The sequence below is a fragment of the Elephantulus edwardii genome, unplaced genomic scaffold (genome assembly GCF_000299155.1).
Source record: "Elephantulus edwardii isolate Elephantulus edwardi_28Jun2011 unplaced genomic scaffold, EleEdw1.0 scaffold00238, whole genome shotgun sequence".
Classification (NCBI taxonomy): Eukaryota; Metazoa; Chordata; class Mammalia; order Macroscelidea; family Macroscelididae; genus Elephantulus; species Elephantulus edwardii.
The window spans coordinates 1015000-1026022 of record NW_006399988.1 but is presented as its reverse complement, the minus strand read 5'-3'; the positions used below and the strand labels follow the sequence as shown (position 1 = coordinate 1026022).

Genomic DNA, 11023 nt, shown 5'->3' with positions numbered 1-11023 from the left:
GTATGAACACAAATTCCCATGAACACAATTAACTCTTCTGTGATTTCCATTCTTTAGCCATAATTTGTTATGAAATGCCTTTGTATAGTTAATATAGTTGGACATCATTCTGGTATCCTCTGCTTTCTGCTAAGATTCATCTAACATCAGCAATGGTATCTCTGGTGCTACGACCTTTTCTAAATGCAGCTAGAACATCTATGTACTGTTCTAGTCCTTTTAAAAATAATGTCCATCATTTTTGCTTACATGTGATAATAATAATTTTGTTTGATAATTTCCACAGTTAGCTGTATAGTCTTTTTAGGGAATGGGAATAAATATGGATCTCTTCCAGTCAGTTGGGAAGGTAGCTGTCTTCTAGATTTCTTGGCACTGCCTGGTGAACACATTCAGGGCTGCATCTTTTTTTTTTTTTCTTTTTTAAACGTGTCATTGGTTTTCAATCATTAATGGGCCTTATTTTTTGCCAGGGTTCTGTGTCGCTTGAATTTCTTCCGTTATGACCAGTAGTTTCTGATCATACACTACTTTCTGAACTGGCTCTGTGTCTGTCAATACTTTTTAGTATTTAGTGGCTCTGTGTATTCCTTTCAACTTCTTTTTAATTTTTTTTTAGAGTCAAAAGAATGGAAATCAATTATGTGTCCTCTTTCAAGGCAGGGATAAGATCCCCTTCCCCACAAGTTCAAGACTATGATTAAGCGGTGAGGAATGCAGGCCTAGTCCAGCCATTGAAGAGAAACAGGAGGGGCCCAAGTGAGGCACTTGACCACAGCACAAATGCAGCTCTTGGGCTACAGGATTCCATGGCAACTGGGGTACTGGATCTGGAAACAAGTTCTCATCTGCCCAGAAGTGTCTGTCTGCAGCAGCTGGCTGGAGGAAGATTTCAGAAAGGCACGTGTCTGGGGTGCTCAAATGGAGCCTGTGACCCTTCCTTTCTCCTTGGCATAAATCTTACAACACTGAGGAAAAGCCATAGGTTTCGCAACACAGCCTTAAGAGTCTTCACCCTTATAAAATTTAGTGGCTGAGAGGAGACTAACTTGGGCAGTTGTGATCTTTCCACTTCTCCCACAACTTTAAGTACTGTATATCCCATGACTGCAGTTCAAGGTAATTCTCGTCCTCTCTTTCTTTTGTTCCAGACCCCATCTGACCAGGGGCTGCAGCTTTCACTCTGGCTGATCATAAAGGCACAATGTAGCAAAGTTCCCTATTGGGATGGCCATTGTTGGGAAGCAGGGAAGGTTAAGGGGCCCACAGCTGCCCAAGGCTGGTGTACATGTCCTCTGCTCCACTCAGCTCCTCAAAGATTAGAATCAGGTTTAGCAACTCAGTATCTTATATGTCATCAATCCAAGACTGCAGACACACTTCATTCTTTGAGTGGGAGATGTAAAAAGCAGGTGAGTTGTCCAGGACGAGGGTTTTCCTCCGGTCCCTTCCAAGACAGCTGAAGTCCTTGACTAAACAGCCCTGGTGGAACACACAGGACTCATGGAAGAGGCAGCCTGGAACACCCCACATGGTCCAGAAGATCAGTCACTGGGTTGACATGGTTTTGGCCAGGCTGGCAGTGAAGGGGACACAAAGAGCTCCTCCATTTGTCTCAGGAATTCATACAACATAAGGCTTTTCGAGCCATATTTATTTCTGAGCCTTTTGAGATCCATATTTATGTAAAAAAAGTTTATTAGTTCACCTTTCCTTGCAAGTGAAGACAGCGTTCTTGGGGTAGGGGGTGATTGTGCTCCGCCAAGCCTAACTCCTCACAGAGTGAGCAGAGACTTCTAGTGGAGTTTCTAAGGAACCACATGACGGAGAGCATCCATCTTACATCAGCAATGATGTCCCTGGTGCCATGACCTTTTCTAAATGCAGCTAGAATGTCTGGCTGTTTTCTATGTACTGTTCTAGCCTTTTTAAAAGTAATGTTCATCATCAGTATTTTGCTTACATGTGATACTAATAATTTTGTTTGATAATTACCATAATTGGCTGTATAATCTTTTCAGGGAATGGAGCTGGTGAGTGGTCCTCTCAATTTTTACAGGCACTCTGAAGTCAGCACTGCTGATTGGCTTAAAGGAGCTATGCACAAGGTTTTCATCTAAGCAAATGACCATGCATATCGTTACTTAATCTTCCTCTGTCACCTCTGGAAGCAACCAGGTCCCTGGGATCTGGTAAAACTGGTACTAGAGATATTGGAGTAGATCTGACCTAGCAATGGTGTTGGTTTCTTCCTTGTACATAGTGAGCTCAGTACAGGAGCTGGACTGGCCAACTTGCTGGGCACAAAAACAGCAGAAAGGGGCCTTGAAGATGTTACACCCATGAGGTTTCTTGGGAGAGAACTTGGAAATCAGGCCTTGCTTGGAGATCACCAGGGAATCTTCCCTCTTCCACGCCTGAGTGATGATGGAGTCATTTCCTATCTAACAATCCCCTGCTGGTTGGGCGAGAGGACCAGTGAGCTGGGCTTGGGGGCTGGACGGGCTCAGACTTCAGAGACTCCGACTCCTGCAGCTATTGACATTGCCTCTCTCATTGCCTAGGTCTGGAAGGGAGATGGTGGCTTCCCCGGGTGCCCCAGCCCCAACCCCCCATGGCAGCTCTGGGCTTCTCAGTTTGGGTCCAATGTGGAGAATCTGGAGTGAAAACCTTTCCATCTTCTTTTGATGCTTCTTGAATCATTCAAGATTTTGCTCATCACATGTATAACAACTGGAGGCTTCAATTTATTTTTCAGTTCTCTTCGTTTGAGAGATGGGGAAGGAAGTTTTTCCCTTTTAATTTCTGACTAGAGTTGTCTACTTGGTTATAGTACTCTGTACTCTCGAGCTGTACTTTGAAATCTTCTGCTCTATTTTGTCATTTCTTCCCTTTGTTTTGGCTCCTCAGCATTCTAGTTCAACTTTCAGAGTCTCTTCTTTTTTTTTAAAAAATTTTATTTTATTATTTTTGTGGAGTGTACCGTCAAATCAGATCTGACTGGTACAGGAGGAGATTGCCCCTCCTTCCCCGGCAGAGCATCTGGTGGATTCGAACCATGCGCCTCTGGGATTGCAGTTGCAGCTCCTTGCCACTAGGCCAGCAGAGCTCCCCTCAGAGTCTCTTCTGACACCCATTTTTGGTCTTTCCTTTCACTTTTGTCTTTAGTGAATTTTTAATCTCTTCATGAGTGATTTCCTTGGTCATTCCCCAACTCATCTGGTCTTCAATCATTAGTGTTCAGTCCTTTGAACCTATTTTTGCCATGGTTAATGCAGTTTAGGGCAAGGTTATGATCTGTTAATAGGGTTTCTATGAATTGTGGAGGACTGGACAGCACCTACTAACAGCAAAATTTCTCTGCTTAAATACTTTGTCTCTATTCTCCTCTTTTTAGGATAGTGACTTTGTATCTTTTTTCCACACACAGAAATGAAACAGAATTTATTCTTTTCTCCAACATGCTTTATCAATAACTTTATTCTTAAAGTTTAGGATAATTTCTTTTGTCTTCATAACCCATTAATGATAATGCCAAATTGTAAAACTGTTGTCAAAATCTCTGAAAATGCCTGTTTGAATGCATTCTAGATATAGGAGATGGGTATCCTTTATTCCCCCACTTCTGGAGGGGTTTGTCCAGTTACTTCTCTGCCCTTGGCCCTTGCCTTTCATATACTTGGATCTAGACCTAGATTCTGTGAGGTCTTCCTCACATATCTCTGTTGCTTCTGTCCTTTCTAGTACATCTGGCATTGTATAAATCAAGAAAAAATTCTGTCACTACATGACCTCTCAGTCTGCACCTCTACATCCAAAGCTGAGGGGGTGGCCATAGAATAGTAGTGGAATTCTTGGATGTTATTTCTTCCTAAGATAATGACAATAATCCAAGTTAAACTAATTTCAAACTCAAGTTCATCTTAATGGGCTTGAAGGGAGGGAGAAGGGATGCAAAGAAACTTATCTTAAATATCTGACTTTGTAAAATCATATGGCCATGTGAATATAGTGCTTTTTCTTGAGAGGTCTTGGGAGGGGACAGGCAGTGAAGAAAGCTTGAGTGTTGTGATGGGACAGCAGAAGTTCTTTCCTTTCCATCTTGTATGTGCTCCTCACAGAAGGACAGGCATAGGGTCCCTGTTGCAGCTCTGAGAAACATGAGGAGAGTTCCTGAGGTCAGTAACTCAGTGCTGTAATCTTAGGTCATAGAATTTATCAGTTTCTGGCCTGTCTGTGCTAGAGTCTCCGTATTGTTGGTTGGTTGGCTGAGGTGATAAGTACACTGTATACTGGTGTGGTGGAAAGAACCAGCAAGTCTAATCAATCTATACTATCACTTCCCAAGGCCCTCAATCTGCAGAGTTGTTAGCTCTCAAGCAAGGGGAAGGAGACAAAGGTTAGTAATCTTAATAGGTCTTTGTGGCTCTTTTGCCCCATGTCTTCATGATCATATTCACCAGTTCTTATGTGTATCTTGACTCCAATTTACTTTTTTCTTTTTTTAAAATTAATTTTGATTAAAGTTTACAGAGACTTAGGGTTTCTAGTCATTCATTGTTGCATTTTTCTCCCTACCATCCCCTTCCCCCCAATTCACTCTTCTCCTTGAAAAGAAAGGAAAAAATTCTTTCATTGTTATGCAGTCCCACCCCCCAAGTCCACTCCATTATGCAGCCTTCCCTCCGGACTTCTGTAATGACAAGAATATCCATTCATAAATCCCTTTTAAACAGTTATCTCCCTCATCTGTTTCAATGCAATATACATCATTCCTCCCCTCGTTTTCTGTCTTCCCTCAAACCTGTTATCAGTCCCATTTTACAACAGTGGCTCTATGCAATATTTGTCCTTTTGTGACTGAGATATTTCACTCAGCATAATGTCCTCCAGGGTCATCCATTGTGCATATTTCATGAGTTCCTTGTTTTTCTGTCTTTTTTTTTATGAGTTCCTTGTTTTTCAATGCTGCATAGTATTCCATTTTGTGAGTACCAAAGCTTCTCTAGCCATTCATTTGTTGATGGGCACTTGGGTTGTTTCCAGCTTTTTGCTATTGTGAACAAAGCCGTAATAACCATGGGTGTGCATATATCTGCTTAGGTGGGAGTTATGCCTTCTTTAGGGTAAATTCCGAGTAGTTGGGAATTTAATTGCTGGGTCAAATGGTATCTCTATTTGCAACTTTTTCAGAAAACGCCATACATCCTTCCGTAGTGGTTGCATCATTTTACACTCCCACCAAAAGTGAATAAGAGTTCCAGTTTCTCCACAACCTCGCCAGCATTTGATGTTTGCTGTTCTGCTAAATTTTGCTGTTCAGACTGGGGTGAGATGATATCTCATAGTTGTTTTGATTTGAATCTCTTTTTGACCTAGGGCTTTTGAACATTTCTTCATGTGTTTGTTGGCCATCTGAATGTTTTCTTTGGTGAAGTGTCTGTTCATATTCTGTGCCCATTTTTAAATTGGGTTATTTACCTATATCTTGTTGTGGTGCTTGAATATTTTATAAATTCTAGATATAAGTCCCTTGTCTGACATGTCATTACAAATATTTTTTCCCAAACTGTGACTTCCCTTTTTACACTGTTGGAGAAGTTTTTGGATGTGCATAGAGATTTGATTCTTAGAAGGTTCCATTCATCTACTTTATCCTCTCCTGGTTGTAGATGGACTCCTATTTCTTAAAACAAAACAAAACAAAACAAAACAAAACAAAACAACCCCTATATGTTCAGATTTCTCTAAAAATCCAAGAGAACTTGAAGAGGAGGTGGAGCTTACTAAGCAATTTTCAGCTGTTTACACACTTCTTTCTCTGGTCCAGCTAGTTTTTACACTGGTGTTGGATGTGGGCTATAACTCATTAGGATCAGAGAAACCAATATAGTCATATCATCTGATTATTCAGGGGAGAGTACCTCCTCTCTTCCACATACACTTTGGGAGGTACGTTACTTCTATTAATATGAATGACTGAGAGAATGCTAAGACATGGTGAATACATGTCCTCCAATACAATTAGTCTTCAAGGCTGAAAGCATAGTGACACTTGAGAGAACTGGTCTACTGAAACTTTGAAGCTGCTTTTCTAGTCTATGGAAAGATTTTCATTCTAGTGCTTCTTTCGTTTTTCACCTTTAACCTGTCTCTCTGTCATCACTTTTGTCGGAGCAGGACAAGGCAAAAGGAGAAAATTAAATCCATAAACTAGTGCTTTGTTAACACCTTAAAGAAAGTATTCATGGACAATGAAGGTTGTCTATGATTGATCAGAACAAGTACACAAACTTGTAGGCTTAACATAGTCTACATTTTAAAACTGAAATTTTAATGAAGATTTATATACAGGTTGGGTTTTCAATCATTCATTGTTGCACATTTTCTTCCCCCTCTCCCCTATTCCATTTTGCAATGCACCTCCTGTTAAAACTGTTGTCATACATATTATATCTAATCATTCTTCTCTGACAGTTCTTCCCCTCATTCATTCCAATGCAATGTTCATTATTTACCCACTCTTCTCTTATTCATCCCCAATTCCCCATTGACAGTCCTATAACAGTGGCAGTATGCATCAACAAATGGATAGAAGAATTGTGGTACATTCACACAGTGGAATATTATGCAGCACTGAAAAATAATGAACTAAAAAAATACTACACACTTGGGTGAGCCTGGAAGACCTTATGCTGAGTGAAATATCTCAGTCACAAAAGGAAAAATATACCACAGATTGCCAGGAGAACAAACAGGTTTGTCCTAAAGAGGGTGAAACCAGGCTGCTCCTTGGAGGCAAGGATTCTGAGGCTTCGTCTGACATACTTTAGGCATGTTGCAAGGAGGGAAAAGTCCTTGGAGAGGGACATCATGCTTGGAGGATTCTGAGGTTTCGTCTGACATACTTTAGGCATGTTGCAAGGAGGGAACAGTTCTTGGAGAGGGACATCATGCTTGGAAGAGTGGAGGGACGAGAAAGAGAGGGAGACCAAAGAGATGGACTGATTCAGTGACTCGGGTAATGAGGGTAAGTGTGTCAGAGACTGGAAAGTTGGCACAGGATGGAGCAGGTTTCAGGCCTGTAGTACATAGGGTTGCTATGAGTTGCAAGTGACAATAACAACAAGAAGTTAGCTGCTTGCTCAACTAAAGAACTGGGTGATGTAACTGACAAACAGGATGGCATGATGTCAGGCTAGGAGGGAATCAATCAGATCAGAGCCACAGTATTCTACTTTTATCACAGAGCAGACTCACTGCAGGATGGTCCTGTTATTCTGAGTGGTCTCCTCCCCCAAGGGCTACTGTGTCACCATACTAAGCCTCTCCTATGATACACACAAAGATTGGCTACAGTTTCTGTGGAATCCACTGATCTCTGGCTCAAATTGTGCCTGGGAGAGGTGTCTTCAAATCTAAGTGCAGCACACAGCCCCTAAAAGCTCTGAATTTTGATGAAATGTTTTGTCATGGAGCAACAATGCAGAGTCTGTTTAAACAAAAGCAAAGGAAGTCGAGGAACAGGGTGAAAACAGTCACTCATTCCTTCAGACAGGAAAAAAAAGGATATATTCTTATATTGTTGGAGTAGGAACTAATGGTTACAAAATTTAGAATTGAAACTTTGGCAATGGTAGGTGGCTAACACATAAGTCAAACTATATAATTGGTCAAAGGTACATGCCATCAGTTTACTACAGGATGGTCCAGTGGTCCCAGACTTAACAAGACAGGCTTTTTGGTAATCTATGAATAGCACCCTGTGGTACAGGTTTGAGAACTACTCATAGATTACCAAAAGTCCACAGGGTGCTTTGCCAGTAAACAAACCATTTGCTCTGAAGGAGAAAATGAGCAATCTCTTACTGTTAGAGGAGTTATAAGCTCAGAGAGCAAGTTCCCTTCCTAGCGGACTCCATAACCACAGATAATTTTGCTGCTATGGGACTAGAGAGAAAGGAACAGAAGCAGAGTGAGATCTCCTTCAGGTGAACTATGGAGGGGTGAAATTCTCAGCAGCCATGCAACAGAGGTAAGTTTCCTTCTCAGGGAACTTCATAGCCATAGAGTTTGTAAAAAACAAGACTAATGCTGCAGAAAATACTGAATAAAGTCCTCACAGAGATGTCACAGAAAGGAGGATGACCAGCAACAACACAAAAAAGAACTCATTGTTATATACCATTGAGTTGGAACTGACCCATAGCTGACCCCCTAGCAGGTTATCAGAGGCAGTTAACAGCACATGAGAAGACTGCCCACCTTTCTTCTGCAGAGCAGCTAGTGGATTCAAAGTATGTGCCTTCAAGATTTGCAGCTCAGCTTCTTGCCACTAGGCCACAAGAATATGAATGTTTTAAACGTACTAGTGAAGAATATTGATTGTTGTTGATAGCTGTTGAGGTGAGCATGACTCATAGCAACCCTATGAACAAAAGGCCTGAAGCCTTTCTATAACTATTGCCATTTATCAAACTTCATAGAAAAAGAGAAGACTGGATAACAAAACAAAACAAAACAAAACAAAAAAATCACAAACAACTCATCAATACGTTGTTTATAGGAGACATACTTGAAAAGTGAAGATAAAGACAGACTAAAAACAAAAGGGTGGGGAAAAGTAAACCAAGGAAATGGCAACCAGAAAAAAGCAAAAATAGCAATATTAATCTTCAATAAAACAGATTTCAGCAAAAAAAACCATCAGAAAGGACAAGGAAGATATAAAATATATATAAATAAAAAAAGAAATAGACACACCATGATAGTTATAGGAGACTCCAAGACACTACTCTCAAGAAAAGATAGAACTACCAGAAAGAAATTCAACAAAGATGCTGAAGAATTAAACAGCACATCAATCAACTTAATCTCACAGATATATATAATATATGCTAATACAAACTCCAAAAAGCTCAGTATACATTCTTCTCCAGCATGCATGGAACAGCTCCAGAATGGATCATATTTTAGGTCACAAAGTTAAGTCTCAATAAGGCAAAAAAATCGTAATAATAAAAAAATATTTTCTCTGACAAAATGTTACAAACTTAGAAAACAATAACAAGAGGATATAGAAGGAAAAAACCCATATGCTTGGAAGAGTAAACAATACACTATTTTAACATGACTGGGTAACAAATAAAATTTAAAAAAGGAAATTAAAGTTTCTTGAAACAAATGAGAATGAAAAACAAAAACATCTTACCAAAACCTAAAGGAAAGAGTCAAAGCAGAACTTAGAAGTCAATAAATAGCAATAAGGGAAATAACGTCAAAAGGGAAAGAATGATATAAATTATTTAACTCAACATCTCCAACAAACAGGAAAAGAGTAGCAAGAACACCTAACAACCTCTAAAAGAAAGGAAATTAGGACAGAAAGAAATAGAATGGAAAACAGAAAAACAACTGAAACTATCAACAAGACTAGGAGTTAATTCTTCAAAAAGATCAGTAAAATCAGCACTAGCAAAGCTAACAAGGGAAAAGAAATAAGACACAAAAATTTGAGTAAGAGATGAAAGGGGTGATATCACAACAGAACCAAAACAAAAAAAGGTAATTAGAAATTTATGAAAAACCATACTCAAACATATATGAAAACCTAGAGGAACTGGGCAAATACATAGAAACTCACAACTCATCCAAACTGACACAGACTGAGGAGAACACCTGAACAGACTCATTAAAAAGAAGAAACTGAACAGGAAGAAATACAACGTCCAACAACAAAAAAAAGCCCTGGACCAGATGATTATATTAGTGAGTTTTACCAACATTCAGAGAGAGCTGTTACCAATACTACTCAAAGTATTTCATATAATAGAAAACGATGGAATAGTTCCAGACTCATTCTATGAAGCAAACATATCCCTGATACCAGGTAAAGTGAAGTAAAGACACTACCAAAATAGAAAACTATAGACTGACTCACTCATGAACACAGATTCCAACCATATATAAAAAATAAATCATCATGATCAAGTGGTATTCATAACAGGTATGCAAGGATAGTTCAACATAAGAAAAACAATGAATGTAATTAATCACATTAACAAAGCAAAGAGGAACCACATGATCTACCAACTGATGCAGAAAAGGCCTGTGACAAAATCCAACAGCCCTTCCTGATTAAAACATTCAATGAAATAGGAATACAGGGGAATTTCCTCAACACAATAAAAGTATATATACAAAACCAAGAGCCAACATCCTTCTCAACAGAGAGAGATTAAAGGCATTCCCCTTGAGAACTGGAACTAGTCAATGATGCCCATTATCACCACTGCTATTCAATATTAGAAGTCTTAGCAAGAGCTAAGAGAATAAGAGGTATTCAAATTGGCAAAGAGATTGTAAAATTATCTCTATATGTAGATGAAATGATAGGCTATTTACAAAGCCTTAAAGACTCAGCAAGAAAACTACTGGACATAGACAACCAATTCAGCAAAGTAGCAGGATACAAGATCAATGTACAAAAATCAGTTGGATTTCTCTACAGTAACAAAGAGAAGCTTTCTGACAGTTTGTATCTTAAGTTTTCTTGGCTTCTGTGATTCCAAAAATGTCGACTGCTGACATTTTTCTTTTGACCAGTGTCTCTTAAGGTTAGTTGTGCTGTCTCCAGGGGAAGGTGACGTGTCCTGTAGAACTTCTGTGTAGATTATGTTTCCCCTTCTGGCCCGAGGGCCTGCGGCCCTCAGGCCCGCCGGAAATCCCAGTACCTTTGAAAAACGCCTGTCCGTTGCTTATCTGAGGTGGCTGCCGCTTTCAAGCTTCCCTTCTGCCCAGGAGAACGCTTGTCAGAGTTTCCAAGGGTTTGTTCCCGCCGGAAATTCCAGTACCTTTGAAAAACGCCTGTCCGTTGCTTATCTGAGGTGGCTGCCGCTTTCAAGCTTCCCTTCCGCCCAGGAGCACGCTTGTCAGAGTTTCCAAGGGTTTGTTATTTTCTGAAGGGACTTGGTAGATGAGAAGGGTTATCCTGGTGGAGGGTGGAGCTGGGAAGTAAGTGGGT

The 11023-nt window shown here is 40.0% G+C and overlaps 1 pseudogene; it reads right to left on the bottom strand.

The window, feature by feature from the left end:
- Positions 1–1254: 1254 nt before the first annotated feature.
- Positions 1255–11023, bottom strand: part of LOC102847684 — a 22556-nt pseudogene continuing 12787 nt past the window's right edge.